Consider the following 17,547-nt stretch of genomic DNA (forward strand, 5'->3'; position numbering starts at 1 on the left):
ATGGCAGAAGCAAGACAAACTACAGTCCTGCAGCCTGCAGAATGAAAACCACAATCACAGAAAGATACACAAAATGAAAATACAGAGGACTTTTTTGTCTTTCATTCATCATCTGTCGAAGATGAATGAATAAGATAAAACCCCAGATAAACAATTAAATGAAGTGGAGATAGACAACCTTCCAGGAAAAGAATTCAGAATAATGATAGTGAAGATGATCCAGGATATCAGAAAAAGAATGGAGGCAAGGATGGAGAAGATGCAAGAAATGTTTAACAAAGACATAGTAGAATTAGAGAACAAACAAATGGAGATGAACAATACAATAACTGAAATGAAAAATACACTAGAAGGAATCAATAGCAGAATAACTGGGGCAAAAGAATAGATAACTGACCTGGAAGACAGAATGGTGGAAATCACTGCCATGGAACAGAATAAAGAAAAAAGAATGAAAATAAATGAAGACAGTCTAAGACACCTCTGGGTGTCTTATTATATGCACCAACATTCACATTATAGGGGTCCCAGAAGGAGAAGAGAGAGAGAAAGGACCCCAGAAAATATTCAAAGAGATTATAGTTAAAAATTTCCCTCACATGGGAAAGAAAATAGTCACCCAAGTCCAGGAATCACAGAGAGCCCCAGGCAGGGTAAACCCAAGAAGAAACATGCTGAGACACATGGTAATCAAATTGACAAAAGTTAAAGAAAAAGAAAAATTATTAAAAGCAACAAGGGAAAGATGACAAATAATATACAAGAGAACTCCCATAAGGTTAACAGATGATTTCTCAGCCAAAATTCTGCAAGCCAGAAGAGAGTGGAATGATATAGTTAAAGTGATGAAAGGGAAGAACCTACAAGCAAGAATACTCTAACCAAGAAGGATCTCATTCAGATTTGATGGAGAAATCAAAAGCTTTACAGACAAGCAAAAGATAAGAGGATTCAGCACCAGCAAACCAGCTCTACAACAAATGCTAAAGGAACTTCTCTAAACGGGAAACACAAGAGAAGAAAAGGACCTACAAAAACAAACACAAAACAATTAATAAAACAGGAAAATACATATCAATAATTACCTTAAATGTGAATGGATTAAATGCTCCAATCAAAAGACACAGACTGGCTGAATGGATATAAAAACAAGACCTTTATATAAGCTGCCTACAAGAGACCAACTTCAGACCTAGGGACACATAGAGACTGAAAGTGAGGAGATGGAAAAAGATAATCCATGCAAATGGAAATCAGAAGAAAGCTGGAGTAGCAATACTCATATCAGATCAAATATACTTTAAAATAAAGAATGTTACAAGACACAAGAAAGGACACTACATAATGATCAAGGGATCAATCCAAGAAGAAGATATAACAATTATAAAAATATACACACCCAACATACGAGCACCTCAATACATAAAGAAAGTGCTAACAGCTCTAAGAGGGGAAACAATAAGAGTGGGGGAATTTAACACTTCACCTACACCAATGGACAGATCATCCACAGAGAAAATTCATAAGGAAACACAAGCTTTAAATGACACAATAGACCAGATACATATTACTGCTATGTATAGGATATTCCATCTAAAAATAGCAGCTTACATTTCCTTCTCAAGGGCACCCAGAACATTCTCCAGGATAGATAAGATCTTGGGTCACAAATCAAGCCTCTGTAAATTTAAGAAAATTGAAATCATAGCAAGCATCTTTTCTGACCACAATACTATGAGATTAGAAATCAATTACAGGGAAAGAAAAAACTGTAAAAACACAAACACATGGAGGCTAAACAATACATTACTAAATAACCAAGAGATCTCTGAAGACATCAGAGGAAATCAAAAAATACCTAGAGACAAATGACAATGAAAACACGATGATTCAAAACCTATGGGATGCAGCAAAAGCAGTTCTAGGAAGGAAGTTTATAGCAGTCAATCTTACCTCAAGAAAAAAGAAAAATCTCAAACAAACAATCTAAGCTTACACCTAAAGGAACTAGAGAAAGAAGAACAAAAAGCCCACTAATTTAGTAGAAAGAAAGAAATCATAAAGATCACAGCAGAAATAAATGAAATGGAAACAATAGCAAAGAGAAATAAAACTAAAAGCTCGTTCTATAAGAAGATTAAAAAAATTGATAGACCTTTATCCAGACTCATCAAGAAAAAGAGGGAGAGGACTCAAATCAATACAATTAGAAAAGAAAAAGAAGTTACAACAGACACTGCAGAAATACAAAGCATCATAAGAGACCCCTACAAGCAACTCTATGCCAATAAAATGGACAACCTGGATAAAGTGGACAAATTCTTAGAAAGGTATAACCTTCCAAGACTGAACCCGGAAGAAGCAGAAAATATGAACACACCAATCACAAGTAATGAAATTGAAACTGTGATTAAAAGTTTTCCAACAAACAAAAGTCCGGGATCAGATGGCTTCACAAGTGAATTCTATCAAACATTTAGAGAAGACCTAACACTCATCCTTCTAAAAATCTTCCAAAAAATTTCAGAGGAAGGAAAACTCCCAAAGTCATTCTACTAGGCCACCCTCACCCTGATACCAAAACCAGACAAAGATATTACAAAAAAATAAAATTACAGACCAACATCACTGATGAATATAGATGCAAAAATCCTCAACAAAATACTAGCAAACAGAATCCAACAGCACATTAAAAGGATCATACATCATGATCAAGTGGGATTTATCCCAGGGATGTAAGGATTCTTCAATATATGCAAATCAATCAATGTGATACACCATATTAACAAATTGAACAATAAAAACCATATGATCATCTCAATAGATGCAGAAACAACTTTTGAAAAAATTCAACACTGATTTATGATAAAAACTCTTCAGAAAGTGGGCATAGAAGGAACCTACCTCAACATAATAAAGGCAATATATGACAAACCCACAGCAAACATCATTCTCAATGGTGAAAAACTGAAAGCATTTCCTCTAAGATCAGGAACAAGACAAGGATGTCCACTTTCACCACTATTATTCAACATAAACTTGGAAGTCCTAGCCACAGTAATTACAGATGAAAAAGAAATAAAAAGAATCCAGATTGCAAAAGAAGAAGTAAAACTGTCACTGTTTGCAGATGACATGATTCTATACATAGAGAATCCTAAAGATGCCACCAGAAAACTACTAGAGCCAATTAATGAATTTGGTAAAGTTGCAGGATACTAAATTAATGCACAGAACTCTTGCATTCCTATACACTAACAATGAAAGATCAGAAAGAGAAACTAAGGAAACACTCCCATTCGCCACTGCAACAAAAAGATTAAAATACCTAGGAATAAAACTACCTAAGGAGGTAAAGGACCTGTACTCAGAAAACTATAAGACACTAATGAAGGAAATCCAAGATGACACAAACAGATGGAGAGATATACCATGTCCTTGGATTAGAGAATCAGTATTGTGAAAATGACTATACTACCCAAAGCAATCTACAGATTCAATGCAATCCATATCAAATTGCCGATGGCATTTTTTACAGAGCTAGAACAAAAAATATTAAAATTTGTATGAAGACACAAAAGACCCTGAATAGCCAAAGCAATCTTGAGGGAAAAAAAAAAAAAAAAAAACAGAGATGGAGGAATCAGACTCCCTGATTTCAGGCTATACTACAAAGCTACAGTAATCATGACACTATGGTACTGGCACAAAAACATAAATATAGATCAATGGAACAGGGGAGAAAACCCAGAGATAAACTCATGCACATATTGTCAACTAATCTATGACAAAAGAGGCAAGGATATAAAATGGAGAAAAGAAAGTCTTTTCAGTAAATGATGCTGGGAAAACGGGACAGCTACATGTAAAAGAATGAAATTAGAACACTCCCTAAAACCATACACAAAAATAAACTCAAAATGGATTAAAGACCTAAATGTTACACCGAACACTATAAAATTCTTAGAAGAAAACATAGGAAGAACAGTCTTTGACATATATCACAGCAAGATCTTTTTTGACCTGCCTCCTAGAGTAATGGAAGTAAAAACAAAAATAAACAAATGAGACCTAATGAAACTTAAAAGCTTTTGCACAGCAAAAGAAACTATAAACAAGACCAAAAGACAACCCTCAGAATGGGAGAGAATATTTGCAAATGAATCAATGGACAAAGGATTAATCTCCAAAATATATAAACAGCTCATGCCGCTCAATATTAAAGAAACAAACAATGCAATCCAAAAATGGGCAGAAGACCTAAATAGACATTTCTCCAAAGAAGACATACAGATGGACAAGAGGCACATGAAAAGTTGCTAACATTACTAATTATTAGAGAGATGCAAATCAAAACTACAATCAGGTATTACCTCACAGTGGCCAGAATCGCCATCATCAAAAAATCTACAACAATAAATTCTGGAGAGGATGTGGAGAAAAGGGAACCCTCTTGCGCTGCTGGTGGGAATGTAAATTGATACAGCCACTATGGAGAACAGTATGGAGGTTCCTTAAAAAACTAAAAATAGAACTACCATACGACCCAGCAATCCCACTACTGGGCATATACCCTGAGAAAACCAAAATTCAGAGTCATGTACCACACTGTTCACTGCGGCGCTATTTACTATAGCCAGGACATGGAAGCAACCCAAGGGTCCATCAACAAATGAATGGATAAAGAAGATATGACACATATATACAATGGAATATTACTCAGCCATAAAAAGAAAAGAAATTGAATTATTTGTAGTGAGGTGGATGGACCTAGAGCCTGTCATACAGAGTGAAGTAAGTCAGAAAGAGAAAAACAAATATCGTATATTAGTGCATATATTGGGAATCTAGAAAATGGTACAGATGAACTGGTTTGCAAGGCAGAAATAGAAACACAGATGTAGAGAACAAACGTATATACACCAAGGGGGGGAAAGTGGAGGGTGGTGGTGATGGTCGGATGAATTGGGAGATTGGGATTGATATATTTACACTAATACGTATAAAATAGATAACTAATGAGAACTTGCTATATAGCACACGGAACTCCACTTCACTGTACAGTAGAAACTAACAGAACATTGTAAAACAGCTATACCCCAATTAAAAAAAAAAATAGCCAAGACTTGGTCAGAATCTTCTCTTTGTCTGGAAGTCTCTTTTCCAGATTTTGTCTGGCCAAGTCCCACTTGTACTACAACTCCCTGCTTCAAAGTCATTGCTCCCAGGCAGCCTCGCTGACCCTTATGTGCTTACGTGCTGCGTGTCCCCATTGTTCTGAGTTCTTTTTTTTTTTTTACATCTTTATTGGAGTATAATTGCTTTACAATGGTGTGTTACTTTCTTCTTTATAACAAAGTGAATCAGTTATACATATACATATGTTCCCAGATTTCTTCCCACTTGCGTCTCCCTCCCTCGTACCCTCCCTATCCCACCTCTCCAGGCTGATCCCCCTGTGCTATGCGGCTGCTTCCCACTAGCTATCTATTTTACGTTTGGTAGTGTATATATGTCCATGCCTCTCTCTCACTTTGTCACAGCTACCCTTCCCCCTCCCCATATCCTCAAGTCCATTCTCTAGTAGGTCTGTGTCTTTATTCCTGTCTTACCCCAAGGTTCTTCATGACTTTTTTTTTCTTAAATTCCATATATATGTGTTAGCATACGGCATTTGACCTTCTCTTTCTGACTTACTTCACTCTGTATGACACACTCTAGGTCCATCCACCTCAATACAAATAGCTCATTTTTGTTTCTTTTTATGGCTGAGTAATATTCCATTGTATATATGTGCCACAACTTATTTATTCATTCATCTGATGATGGACACTTAGGTTGTTTCCAACTCCGGGCTATTGTAAATAGAGCTGCAATGAACATCTTGTTACATGACACTTTTTGAATTATGGTTTTCTCAGGGTATATGCTCAGTAGTGGGATTGCTGGGTCATATGGTAGTTCTATTTGTAGTTTTTTAAGGAACCTCCATACTGTTCTCCATAGTGGCTGTACCAATTCACATTCCCACCAGCAGTGCAAGAGTGTTTCCGTTTCTCCACACCCTCTCCAGCATTTATTGTTTCTAGATTTTTTGATGATGGCCATTCTGACTGGTGTGAGATGATATCTCATTGTAGTTTTGATTTGCATTTCTCTAATGATTAATGATGTTGAGCATTCTTTCATGTGTTTGTTGGCAGTCTGTATATCTTCTTTGGAGAAATGTCTATTTAGGTCTTCTGCCCATTTTTGGATCAGGTTGTTTGTTTTTTTGTTATTGAGCTGCATGAGCAGCTTATAAATTTTGGAGATTAATCTTTTGTCAGTTGCTTCATTTGAAAATATTTTCTCCCATTCTGAGGGTTGTCTTTTGGTCTTGTTTATGGTTTCCTTTGCTGTGCAAAAGCTTTGAAGTTTCATTAGGTCCCATTTGTTTATTTTTGTTTCTATTTCCGTTTCTCTAGGAGGTGGGTCAAAAAGGATCTTGCTGTGATTTATGTCATAGAGTGTTCTGCCTGTATTTTCCTCTAAGAGTTTGATAGTTTCTGGCCATACATTTAGGTCTTTAATCCATTTTGAGCTTATTTTTGTGTATGGTGTTAGGGAATGATCTAATCTCATACTTTTACATGTACCTGTCCAGGTTTCCCAGCACCACTTATTGAAGAGGCTGTCCTTTCTCCACTGTATATTCCTGCCACCTTTATCAAAGATAAGGTGACCATATGTGCGTGGGTTTATCTCTGGGCTTTCTATCCTGTTCCATTGATCTATATTTCTGTTTCTGTGCCAGTACCATACTGTCTTGATTACTGTAGCTTTGTAGTATAGTCTGAAGTCAGGGAGCCTGATTCCTCCAGCTACATTTTTTGTTCTCAAGATTGCTTTGGCTATTCGTGGTCTTTTGTGTTTCCATACAAATTGTGAAATATTTTGTTCTAGTTCTTTGAAAAATGCCAGTGGTAGTTTGATAGGGATTGCATTGAATCTGTAGATTGCTTTGGGTAGTAGAGTCATTTTCACAGTGTTGATTCTTCCAATCCAAGAACATGGTATATCTCTCCATCTACTTGTATCATCTTTAATTTCTTTCATCAGTGTCTTATAATTTTCTGCATACAGGTCTTTTGTCTCCTTAGGTAGGTTTATTCCCAGATATTTTATTCTTTTTGTTGCAATCGTAAATGGGAGTGTTTTCTTAATTTCACTTTCAGATTTTTCATCATTAGTGTATAGGTATGCCAGAGATTTCTGTGCGTTAATTTTGTATCCTTGTACTTTACCAAATTCATTGATTAGCTCTAGTAGTTTTCCGGTAGCATCTTTAGGATTCTCTGTGTATAGTATCATGTCATCTGCAAACCGTGACGGCTTTACTTCTTCTTTTCCACTTTGGATTCCTTTTATTTCCTTTTCTTTGATTGCTGTGGCTAAAACTTCCAAAACTATGTTGAATAAGAGCAGAGAGAGTGGGCAACCTTGTATTGTTCCTGATCTTCGTAGAAATGCTTTCAGTTTTTTACCATTGAGGACGATGTTGCCTGTGGGTTTGTCATATATGGCCTTTATTATGTTGAGGAAAGTTCCCTCTATGCCTACTTTCTGCAGGGTTTTTATCATAAATTGGTGTTGAATTTTGTCAAAAGCTTTCTCTGCATCTATTGAGATGACCATATAGTTCTTCTTCAATTTGTTAATATGGTGTATCACATTGATTGATTTGCGTATATTGAAGAATCCTTGCATTCCTGGAATAAACCCCACTTGATCATGGTGTATGATCCTTTTAATGTGCTGTTGGATTCTGTTAGCTAGTATTTTGTTGAGGATTTTTGCATCTATGTTATCAGTGATATTGGCCTGTAGTTTTCTTTGTGATATCCTTGTCTGGTTTTGGTATCAGGGTGATGGTGGCCTCATAGAATGAGTTTGGGAGTGTTCCTCCCTCTGCTATATTTTGGAAGAGTGAGGAGGATATGTGTTAGCTCTTCTCTAAATGTTTGATAGAATTCGCCTGTGAAGCCATCTGGTCCTGGGCTTTTGTTTCTTGGAAGGTTTTTAATCACAGTTTCAATTTCAGTGCTTGTGATTGGTCTGTTCATAATTTCTATTCCTTCCTGATTCAGTCTTGGCAGGTTGTGCATTTCTAAGAATTTGTCCATTTTTCCAGGTTGTCCATTTTATTGGCATAGGGTTGCTTGTAGTAATGTCTCATGATCTTTTTTATTTCTGCAGTGTCAGTTGTTACTTTTCCTTTTTCATTTCTAATTCTATTGATTTGAGTCTTCTCCCTTTTTTCTTGATGAGTCTGGCTAATGGTTTATCAATTTTGTTTATCTTCTCAGAGAACCAGCTTTTAGTTTTATTGATCTTTGCTATCATTTCCTTCATTTCTTTTTCATTTATTTCTGGTCTGATTTTTAGGATTTCTTTCCTTCTGCTACCTTTGGGGTTTTTTTGTTCTTCTTTCTCTAATTGCTTTAGGTGCAAGGTTAGGTTGTTTATTCGAGATGTTTCCTGTTTCAAAAGGTAGGATTGTATTGCTATAAACTTCCCTCTTAGAACTGCTTTTGCTGCATCCCATAGGTTTTGGGTCATCATGTCTCCATTGTCATTTGTTTCTAGGTAATTTTTAAATTTTCTCTTTGGTTTCTTCAGTGATCACTTCGTTATTAAGTAGTGTATTGTTTAGCCTCCATGTGTTTGTATTTTTTACAGATCTTTTCCTGTAATTGATGTCTAGTCTCATTGCATTGTGGTCAGAAAAGATACTCGATACAATTTCAATTTTCTTAAATTTACCAATGCTTGATTTGTGATCCAAGATATGATCTATCCTGGAGAATGTTCCATGAGCACTTGAGAAAAATGTGTATTCTGTTGTTTTTGGATGGAATGTCCTATAAATATCAATTAAGTCCATCTTGTTTAATGTGTAATTTGAAGCTTGTGTTTCCTTATTTATCTTCATTTTGGATGATCTGTCCATTGGTGAAAGTGGGGTGTTAAAGTCCCCTACTATGAATGTGTTACTGTCAATTTCCCCTTTTATGGCTGTTAGTATTTGCCTTATGTATTGAGGTGCTCCTATGTTGGGTGCATAAATATTTACAATTGTTATATCTTCTTCTTGGATCGATCCCTTGATCATTATGTAGTGTCCTTCTTTGTCTCTTCTAATAGTCTTTAAAGTCGATTTTGTCTGATGTGAGAATTGCTACTCCAGCTTTCTTTTGGTTTCCATTTGCATGGAATATCTTTTTCCATCCCCTTACTTTCAGTCTGTATGTGTCTCTAGGTCTGAAGTGGATCTCTTGTAGACAGCATATATATGGGTCTTGTTTTTTAATCCATTCAGCCAATCTTTATCTTTAGGTGGGAGCATTTAGTCCATTTACATTTAAGTTACTTATCGATATGTATGCTTCTATTCCCATTTTCTTAATTGTTTTGGGTTCGTTATTGTAGGTCTTTTCATTCTCTTGTGTTTCTTGCCTAGAGAAGTTCCTTTAGCATTTGTTGGAAAGCTGGTTTGGTGGTGCTGCACTCTCTCAACTTTTGCTTGTCTGTAAAGGTTTTAATTTCTTCATCAAATCTGAATGAGATCCTTGCTGAGTAGAGTAATCTTGGTTGCAGCATTTTCTCCTTCATCACTTTAAATATGTCCTGCCTGTCCCTTCTGGCTTGCAGAGTTTCTGCTGAGAGATCAGCTGTTAACCTTATGGGGATTCCCTTGTGTGTTATTTGCTGTTTTTCCCTTGCTGCTTTTGATATGTTTTCTTTGTATTTAATTTTTGACAGTTTGATTAATATGTGTCTTGGCATATTTATTCTTGGATTTATCCTGTATGGGACTCTCTGTGCTTCCTGGACTTGATTAATTATTTCCTTTCCCATATTAGGGAAGTTTTCAACTATAATCTCTTCAAATATTTTCTCAGTCCCTTTCTTTGTCTCTTGTTCTTCTGGAACCCCTATAATTCGAATGTTGGTGTGTTTAATGTTGTCCCAGATGTCTCTGAGATTGTCCTCAGTTCTTTTCATTCCTTTTTGTTTATTCTGCTCTGCAGTAGTTATTTCCACTATTTTGTCTTCCAGGTCACTTATCCGTTCTTCTGCCTCAGTTATTCTGCTATTGATCCCATCTAGAGTATTTTTAATTTCATTTATTGTGTTGTTCATCATTGCTTGTTTCCTCTTTAGTTCTTCTAGGTCCTTGTTAAATGTTTCTTGCATTTTCTCTATTGTATTTCCAAGATTTTGGATCATCTTTACTATCATTATTCTGAATTCTTTTTCAGGTAGACTGCCTATTTCCTCTTCATTTGTTAGGTCTGGTGGGTTTTTATCTTGCTCCCTCATGTGCTGTGTGTTTTTCTGTCTTCTCATTTTGCTTATCTTACTGTGTTTGGGGTCTCCTTTTTGTAGGCTGCAGGTTCGTAGTTCCCATTGTTTTTGGTGTCTGTCCCCAGTGGCTAAAGTTGGTTCAGTGGGTTGTGTAGGCTTACTTGTGGAGGGGACCAGTGCCTGTGTTCTTGTAGATGAGGCTGTATCTTGTCTTTCTGGTGGGCATGTCCATGTCTGGTGGTGTGTTGTGGGGTGTCTGTGGACTTATTATGATTTTAAGCAGCCTCTCTGCTAATGGGTGAGGTTGTGTTCCTGTCTTGATAGTTGTTTGGCATAGGGTGTCCAGCACTGTAGCTTGCTGGTCGTTGAGTGAAGCTGGGTGCTGGTGTTGAGATGGAGATCTCTGGGAGATTTTCACCGTTCGATATTATGTGGAGCTGGGAGGTCTCTTGTGGACCAGTGTCCTGAAGTTGGCTCTCCCACCTCAGAGGCACAGCACTGAGTCCTGGCTGCAGCACCAAGAGCCTTTCATCCACACGGCTTATAATAAAAGGGAGAAAAAGAAGAAAGAAAGAAAGAAAGAAAGAAAGAAAGAAAGAGAAAAAGAAAGAAAGAAAGAAGGAAAGAAAGAAAGAAAGGAAGGAGGGAGGGAGGAAAGAAAGAGAGAAGATAAAATAAAATAAAGATAAAATAAAATAAAGTTATTAAAATAAAAAATATTAAGGAAAAAAATTTTTTAAAGAAAAATAAACAAAAAAACGGATGGATAGAACCCTAGGACAAATGGTGGAAGCAAATGTATACAGACAAAATCTCACACAGAAGCATATACATACACACTCACAAAAAGAGGAAAAGGGGAAAAAATCATAAATCTTGCTCTCAAAGTCCACCTCCTCAATTTGGGATGATTCATTGTCTATTCAGGTATTCCACAGATGCAAGGTATATCAAGTTGACTGTGGAGCTTTAATCCACTGCTTCTGAGGCTGCTGGCAGAGATTTCCCTTTCTCTTCTTTGTTCTCACAGCTCCTGGAATTCAGCTTTGGGTTCGGCCCCGGAGAGCGTCTGTTCTTTGCTCAGACAGGACGGGGTTAAAGGAGCAGATGGCTCAGGGACTCTGGCTCACTCAGGCCGGGGGAGGGAGGGGTATGGAGTGCAGAGTGAGCCTGCGGTGGCAGAGGCCGGCATGACGTTGCACCAGGCGGAGGCGCGCCATGCGTTCTCCCAGGGAAGTTGTCCCTGGATCCCGGGACCCTGGCAGTGGTGGGCTGCACAGGCTCCCCGGAAGTGGGGTGTGGATAGTGACCTGTGCTCTTACATAGGCTTCTTGTTGGCGGCAGCAGCAGACTTAGCATCTCATGCCCGTCTCTGGGGTCCGTGCTTTTAGCAGTGGCTCGCGCCCGTCTCTGGAGCTCCTTTAAGTAGCACTCTTAATCCCCTCTCCTCGTGCACCAGGAAGCAGAGGGAAGAAAATGTCTCTTGCCTCTTTGGCAGGTCCAGACTTTTCCCCGGACTCCCTCCCGGCTAGCCGTCATGCACTAACCCCTTCAGGCTGTGTTCACGACGCCAACCCCAGTCCTCTCCCTGCGCTCCGACCGAAGCCCGAGCCTCAGCTTCCAGCCCCGCCCACCCCGGCGGGTGAGCAGACAAGCCTCTCGGGCTGGTGAGTGCTGGGCGACACCGATCCTCTGTGCGGGAATGTCTCTGCTTTGCCCTCTGCACCCCTGTTGCTGCGCTCTCCTCGGTGGCTCCAAAGCTTCCCCGCTCCGCCACCCGCAGTCTCTGGGGCTTCCTAGTGTGTGGAAACCTTTCCTTCTTCACAGCTCCCTCCCAGGGGTGCAGGTCCCATCCCTATTCTTTTGTGTCTGTTTATTCTTTTTTATTTTGCCCTACCCAGGTACGTGGGGAGTTTCTTGCCTTTTGGGAGGTCTGAGGTCTTCTGCCAGCGTTCAGTAGGTGTTCTGTATCAGTTGTTCCCCGTGTAGATGTATTTCTGGTGTATCTGTGGGGAGGAAGGTGATCTCCATGTCTTACGCTTCCTCCATCTTCCCCTCATCCCTGTTCTGTGAGTTCTTTAAAGGTAAGAATCATTCATGATTCATTTTGATATTTTTTCATGCATAGCATGGGGCTGGCAGGTGAAGGTGCTGGGACGAAAACTAACTGAGGATTGGCTCCTTCAGCATGTTATGTGCTCAGAGGGTGGCAGACGGTGTGGACTGCAGGCAGAGGGGCACTGTGTGTTTGGGGGTTCTGGCCAGGACTTTTGCCTCCTGCCCAATCCCACCACTGATGTTCCTGGGCTTTGTACCTCCACTCTTCCCATCATTTCTCAACCCTTCCCTGTGGCGGGCACGATAGCACCTCTGCTGAAGAGTTAGACACAGCTCCCAAATCCCACCTTCCTGATCTCCATAGAATGATCCTCAAGATCTGAGGTAGTTTCACTGTACAGATTCAAGAGTGGCTGCCAATGCAAGTACTCAACCCCCCAGCTTTCTAAAAGAAAAAGCAAGGAAAGGAAAATCTGTTTTGCCCTTTGTAAGGGCTGTAAACCTGTGTATATTCTCAAACTCTGTGGTATTTATTGATATAAGGTAAGAACAGTGCCTTGTATTCAGAATATTGCTTACTTTTTCTTCTCAAAGTCTGGTTTTCCATACAATACCAGTCTCAATGACCTAAGCCAGGAGTTGTTCACTCTGTACAAACATGAAGACAATGTGTGGCAGGAATTTGGATCGCTAATGAGGCACTGGTACTTTACTGAAATGGTTAGAGCACTTTAGCAATTGATACGGGTGTTAAGAGTTCAGATTCCAGGGTTATATAATGTAAAATGACAGATATTAATTGTTTGAGCCTTGATATCCTCATCTATAAAATCAAGATCTTGTTAATGTTTTGCAAAGTTATTGTAAACATAAAATGATGATAAATGCATGTAGTTATTGTCCTCAAGGAACCTCTTTCCACCTAAACTGGGAGGTAAGTCTTTGGCAGACTAGGTGTGATTGGGGCCTAAGGTAGACTGTGTTAATTGTCCCCATTTGTTCCTCTGACCATATTCACACCTATTGCCATGCATCTCTGCAGTACTTTCCCACTCTGACTCTGGGCTCAACTTTGTGGCTTGTTTTGTCTAATAGAATAAAAGAGAAGAAATAGTGTGCTAGTTCTGAGACCAGACCTCAAGAGCCTTTGCCTTTTTTTTTTTTTTTTTTAATCTCTGGTATTCTTTCTATCATTATCAGGACATGCCTGAGCTAACACCCTGATTCTAGAGGAGGATGAGAGACATATGGCGCATAGCTGAGTCACCTCAGCCAAGGCCAGCCTAGATCAGCCAACCCCTAACCAAGCTGAGATCACAGCTGAGATTTAGCAAAACTGTCCAATGAAGCCCAGTTTGGATCATCACTGAGCCTTGCAGACATGTGAGAAATAAATGTTTGTTGTTTTATCTTCTGAAGTTTTGTGAGGTTTTGTTACACAACAATAGCTACCTGATACCTGATGCCATGTGCCTTATCACTTTGGAGAATAATGGGAGTGGGAACCCACAGGCTGGTTGGGGCATGTGTGGTCCAGAAGACCCATAGGGTCTTATAAAGAGTTCACCATAAATGTTTTTCTAGGTTTAGCTCCTCTTGATATGAGATCTTGCTTGTATATAGACAGATTTTCAGATAAGTTTTGTGATTGCAGAAGTTTTCCTATATGATAGATAGTGGTAGAAAGGAAGTGCATGCAAAAGATTCCCTCTTTTTAATAAATTACCTCCTAATCAGGGATTTTCTTGTCTCTGTCCTCTCCTCTCCTGTCCCTCCATTGCTATTTGTATCTGGAGGATTATAACATAATCAGTTTTTTTAAAAAGTCAATGTTAACTAAGAAGATAAGGGATCAAATACTTGTCTTACGTAGTATGCACACATCATGTACCTCACTTTTCATTCAGGAGAAATTATTACAAATTATTTGGTTATTAGTTTTCAGCAAATGAAACTTCATATTCAATTAGTTACTGTCTTCCTTTGAAGTTTTGTGGAAATATTGCTGTGAGTGGAATCATACCATATCCCAATCTTTGGTTACATAATTCTCCGTTGGTTCACACATTTTTCTGGAATGCTCTTTAAGGCACCTAAAAGTTTATAAACCATGTTCACATTGAAGTTTTATCCTATTTCACCAGTGATTTCAATTCTACCTGTGTAACAACATAAATTTGGTCATCAGTCAGCCTAGATGTTAGACTGGCCTGGCTAAATGCTGAGTGATCTTCATTACATTAAACTCTCTAAACCTCTGTTGTCTAATTTCTAATGGGAGCAAAAAGTACTTAACCCATAGAATTGTTGTGACCATCAACTATGATGACAGATGTAGAGCACTCAGCACTGTATCTGGCACATAGTCACACTGAAGAAATATTAATTTCCTCCTTTCCAATGGAAAATTACAAATGGAAATTATTGAGTCTGAGGAGCAGAAAGAAAAAAGCTTGAACAGAGCCCAAGGGACATGTGGGACATCAACAAGCAGACCAATCAATATATGCATTGTAGGAATCCCAGAGGAGAAGAGAGAAGAGAAAGGGGCAGAGAGATAATTTTAGCTCCCCCCAATTTTTGATAGTTATACTAATATTTTTAACTTCCTCTACTAGTTACCATGTAGCTTTAAGTAACATACATGTAAAGTTCTATTTCTTGTCCATTGCTTTCAACTGTGTCTCTTAACCTTTCATTTTGCAAAATGAATATATTACCTTCCTAATCCTTCCCTCTCTTTTACTCCTCCCTTTTCATCTCCTTATTTCTGTCCAGCTAAGTCTTTATCTTTTATGTTATCAGTGTGGATAACATTTACATTCTGTTTTGTAATCACTCAGTTTTCTATGTTTTGTTTATGAATTTCTCTAAATATTGAAAGCCAGTAATCAATGTTTACATTATGGTGATATTCTTTAGTGCAGAACTAAGTAGTGAGCATTTTCTTTTTCCCAGGTCCAATATTATAGGCCCTTTGGTTAGTCAAAAGAGAACATTCTTAACATCAGAGTCAAATGTTCTTTTTCCCTACACTCAAAATTGCCTAGATTTATGTCACATTTTGGTTTATTTTCTATTTTGGCCATAACTATTTTGTACACATTTTATTTCCTTGGGTTTTGATTTTTTTCATATAGGAAGAAGAAAACCACATATATTCTTATTATATTACAAATATCATTTAATTCTGCAGTCATTAATTTCTTGGAATTCTTTTTATTTTCCTTAAGATAATGTTCTTGAAACTTAACAACTTTTAATATTTTCTTTCAAGGCTTGTGGCCGACTAACTACTAGGGGCTTCTTTTCATTGGAATCCTCATGAGCTTTACAATTTTCTACATTCCATAGTTCTCCTTTTCTTGGTTTTGCCCACTGTCCCCTGCCCTACTCCCTCTTTTAGGAGTGTATCCCCAGTAAATTCTTTAGAAAATGCATAAGAGAAACAATATGTTATGAACACTTGCATGTCTGAAAATGAAATTGTCTTGTTCTCATTCTTAAGCTAGATATAGAACTCCAGGTCCAAAATAATTTTACCTCCATATTTTGAACTCTTGAAACTTGTGTTTTCTAGCATCCTTCATTGCTGATGAGAAGTCTGATCCATTTTGATTCAAATTCCCTTATATTTACCTGTTTACACTTTTCCCCCCTGCAATCTCAAGAATGCTATCTTGGCTGATTTGATATTTTAGCATGATACATCAAGGTTTTAATCATCTTTTAATTAATTCTAATCAATATTTGTGTTTCTCTTCAGTCCTTAGAATTATTTTTATTGTTTCTTTCATAACTTCCTTCCCTAATTTCTCTCTTACCCTTTCTGAGCTTTTCTTAATTGGCTATTGAACCTCCTGGATTTATCCTTCACACCTCTTTTGCAATATTTTATTATCCTTCCTTTGTTGTTTTGTTCAATGTTATAGGAAGTTTCCTCAATTATATTCTCTAATTTTTTTATTAAATTAAAAATTTTGAAATTTTTGACAATTTAATTTCCGAGGGATATATACTATTCTCTTTTGTCATTAAAAAAAATCCGGGTTTTCTGATTTCACCTTATGGATATAAAGTCTTTTCAAGTCTCTGATTCTTTGAATTCTCTCTATTTATGTACTGACATTTGCCATAAACGTTTTGTTTTCCTGAAATTTGTCAAAATTTCTTCTTCAAAGACAGCATCCCTATTATTCTCTTCACTATTATTTATTTTATGATTTAAAAAAATCTTCTCTTATTTTGAAAGGATCATAGGAAGGAGGGAAGTCCTATTCTTGAACTCGGTTCACTATCTTGAAATGGAAGCCTCTGAAATGTCAGTCTGGCAGTCTACAGTCCACACTCTGAGAGTGTCACCTTAAGGCTTTGCCTGTGATGCCTCTAAAACTTCTCCAGAGTCATTCATGAAAAAAACAAAAAACAAAACAGAAAAAACTCAGGTAATTTTTTTTTTTTTTTTTTTTTTTTTTGCGATACGCGGGTCTCTCACTGTTGTGGCCTCTCCCATTGAGGAGCACAGACCCCGGATGCGCAGGCTCAGCGGCCATGGCTCATGGGCCCAGCCACTCCAAGGCATGTGGGATCTTCCTGGACTGGGGCACGAACCCGTGTCCCCTGCATCGGCAGGCTGACTCTCAACCACTGCGCCACCAGGGAAGCCCGTCTCTAGGTATTTTTTTATTCCCTCTTTGATATCTTCAGTGATCTCTTAGTTATTTAGTAACATATTGTTTAGCTTCCATGTGTTTGTATTTTTTATGTTTTTTTCTCTGTAATTCATTTATAATCTCATAGTGTTGTGGTCAGAAAAGATGCTTGATATAATTTCAATTCTCGTAAATTTACTGAGGCTTGATTTGTGACCCAAGATTGGATCTATCCTGGAGAATGTTCTGTGCACACTTGAGAAGAAAGTGTACTCTGCTGTTTTTGGACGGAATGTCCTATAAATATCAGTTAAATCTATCTGGTCTATTGTGTCATTTAAAGCTTGTGTTTTCCTATTAATTTTCTGTTTGGGTGATCTGTCCATTTTTGTAAGTGAGGTGTTACAGTGCCCCACTATTATTGTGTTACTGTTGATTTCCTCTTTTAGAGCTGTTAGCAGTTGCCTTATGTGTTGAAGTGCTCCTA

Source organism: Delphinapterus leucas, chromosome 8, assembly GCF_059928025.1.
Source record: "Delphinapterus leucas isolate spDelLeu-1000000601 "Yukka" chromosome 8, BTC_Dleu_Yukka2, whole genome shotgun sequence".
NCBI classification, from domain to species: Eukaryota; Metazoa; Chordata; class Mammalia; order Artiodactyla; family Monodontidae; genus Delphinapterus; species Delphinapterus leucas.